Source organism: Hylobates moloch, unplaced genomic scaffold, assembly GCF_009828535.3.
Source record: "Hylobates moloch isolate HMO894 unplaced genomic scaffold, HMol_V3 SCAFFOLD_1, whole genome shotgun sequence".
Lineage (NCBI taxonomy): Eukaryota > Metazoa > Chordata > Mammalia > Primates > Hylobatidae > Hylobates > Hylobates moloch.
The window spans coordinates 161902727-161905890 of NW_026652276.1; the positions used below are offsets into that span (position 1 = coordinate 161902727).

General features: G+C 34.3%; 1 protein-coding gene across 1 annotated transcript in view; it reads left to right on the forward strand.

Moving 5' to 3' along the window:
- The first annotated feature begins 551 nt into the window (after nucleotides 1–551).
- Nucleotides 552–3164, forward strand: part of COL28A1 (collagen type XXVIII alpha 1 chain) — a 182326-nt gene continuing 179713 nt past the window's right edge. The window contains exon 1 of the mRNA XM_032753457.1: nucleotides 552–675. The gene's annotated coding sequence lies outside the window, so the exon portion shown is untranslated. The remainder of the gene's footprint in view (nucleotides 676–3164) is intronic.

Consider the following 3164-nt stretch of genomic DNA (forward strand, 5'->3'; position numbering starts at 1 on the left):
TCATTTCATAAGTGGGGAACTGAAGCCCCCATAAGAGTTAGGGGCAGAACTATGACTATACTGAGACCACTCTTTCCCTGTATATTATATATACCTTTTATTATAAAAAATTCAAAAATCACAGAAATACAAAGACTAGAACAATGCACACTTACATACGTATCATCCAGCCTTAATAACAATCAAACTGTTACCTCTCTTAAAAAAACAGCTTTGAATCTGAGTCTGGTGTCATTTATACTCCTTCACAGAGATGTTCAGAACCAATATCTTAGAGCACATCCCCCAGGCAAAGAAATGTAGCAATAAAAAGAGAAGGACATAGCATGAGAAAAAAAGGCAGGCTGTCAACCAATGCCTAAAATGTAGAAAGTTCTCTCAAGTGGTTTTTACAATAGTCTGGAAAACACAGTCTCTTTCTGAAAGGACACTGTTCCTTTAAATTGCTTACTGATCCCACCCAGATCTTGCACCCTGGCCAAATGCCTGACCACTCTTGCTTTGACTTAGTCGAATAAACATGAATAAAAGACTGCAAAAGATCCTAAGGCAAAGACACTTTTATTTCCCACAGAACAGAACAATCTCAAATAGCTAACTTCACCCCCAACCACAGTCCTTGCTGTTGGCATTTACTCAACTAGTCTTTAATTCCTGTTTGACAAACTTTATAAGGTAAGACGTAACGGATTTATTTTAGTCACTTGAAATCAGATAGGACCATCAAGGAACTGTGGAAGACTAAATGACTTACTTACATACTTATTAGGTGAAGAAAGCTTGTCAATAGTTTGTATTCTCTGCAATTACTTCAAATCAATTATTAGAAAAATATTAACATTGTTAAAATGTAGAGATTTAAAATTATTTTGAAATTGATTTTTAACTTACAGTCTTCTAAATTGTTTTACAATGATGTTAATATATTTTAGGACATGTTTTTCTTAATTTGGAACAGGGTTTACAATTCAGAATTAGTTATAGAATACTTTATAACTTGGCTAGTTTGTCAATTTGAATAAAGTCTTTATTCAATCATTTTATATTTGTGTAGAAACTGAGATGCAAACATTGTAACTAAAGTTGGGTGGTGAACTCTGGTATAAGATCATTTTATTTTTGAAAAATTATAAAAAATAAAGTATCTTGGATTTATTTTTTGATCCTGATATTTACCCCAAATAAATTTTAGGCCAAAAGTAAAAATATGGTATTTGATTAATAATTATGATTGTTTCTGCATTTATAAAATTTAACCTATAGTAAACACAGAGGTTCACATTTCTTTCACTTAACTAATGGCACTGTTTCCTCTGAAACCTATTTTGCTTGTACATGACATCAGAAAGAGAGAAAGGTGAGAATTATTAAAAACAGAGGCAAAACAAAACATGGTAAAAAGTGACTAGAAATGAATGGGCTCTCAAGACGCCAAATTAATAAAGGAGAAAGATGTTTCAGGGAAGCAGTAGAACTAACAAACTAGAGAAACAAAACTAGAGAGATATGAAAATGTCCTCTGGCTACAATAGAGAAACAGAAAGAAATAACAAGACTTTGGCTTGGGAGGGCTAGATTAACAATGTCAGAACAAATGAGAATAAAATATGAGATATTGTGATTATTGTCAATGGAAAAGTTATGTTTGTGAATATCATATATACAGGGATCAGTTACAAATTCATGATTATATGCCAAGAAAACAGTAAGAGCAGGTGCTTAGTTTTGGGAAAAGATAAATCTTTATTTAAAGCCAGTATTTCTAAAACCTTACATGAAGGGTTTTGAAGAGTTGCTTGACTATGTTGCTCATGAAATCTTGCTCAGTTCTCAATGGAATTCAATTCTCAGTCTCTTATTTCCAGAACTTCTGAGATGTTCCTTATGGTATGAACTCAACCAAAGAGAAAAGTCATATGTAATACCATGGCCATGGTGTTATTCGCTTTCCCCTTTGAAAATGCAATAACAACTGTGTTTTTCACACAGCCTTATCTTTACACTAACCTTCAGACTTAAAGTTGTGTGTCATTCATTTTTTTCCTTGGTTAGCAAAGGGATAACTTGAGGAGAGATGGCCTTTGTGTGTTCTGCTTCCTTAGCACACTTCTTGGTTTGTTTTGTTTTTAATACCCAGCTGTCTTTACATTTTAGTATACCTTGTCTGAGGATCAGTTGGCATTTGGCCAATTGCTACCCACGATGTTTGGTCGTACCTATCCAAAGTTCTTTTAATACACTTCCAGCTGGATGATGCTATGTGAGGAGCAGACTGTGGCATGAAGCCATCCATTGGTCCTCTCCTAACCCAACAGTTTTGTTTCCCTTTGGGGTTTATCCATCTGGCATGTATGAAAAAAGTCAGTCTCCCTCTCACTCCTCACTGCCTTTGCATATATTTCCACCCTCTATTCAGAGTCTGGAAAAATCATGCTCATAATTTCCCAGATTCTTATCCCCTGAAGGCAAGGTGCCAAAGAAGGAAAATGTGATTCCTTTTCCAGAACTCCTGAAGTCAATAAAGTTTCAGCAGGCAAGCATTTTTAAGCCATACTAAGTATTGATTTGAAATAAGCTTTCTTGTTCCCATTCTCTTGGGTATACTGAGGCAGCAACACATAAGTCTTCTCCCCCCAGGGAAATCTGTGAGTTTAAGAGCCATTTGGTGTGTAGCTAGGCATACTGACTGATGAAGATTGAGGATTTTAATAAAGAATTAGATTTTTCGTTGTTAATCCACCCAGAAAAATAGTTTCATAGGGCTATTCAGAGGGGGTGCTTCTTGGCTTTTTTTTTTTTTTTCGACATGAATGTTCACAGAAGCTTTATTCATAATAGCCAAAAAGTACAAACAACCCAAATATCCATCAACTGATGAATGGATAAATAAAATATGTCATATCCATCAAATGGAATATTATACGGCCATAGAAAAAATGAACTATTGATACATGCTAATATATGAATTAGCCTTGAAAATAGTATGCTAAGCAAAAGAAGCCAGTCACAAAGTACAGTGGTAATATCCACACTATATTGCATGATTCTATTTTTTTTGTTTGTTTGTTTGTTTGTTTTTTCTTTTTGTTTTTCCAAACTTTTTTATTGTACAACAGCAACCACTTCTACACATAGTTGATCTTATTGGTGTGGCATTTTCTTGC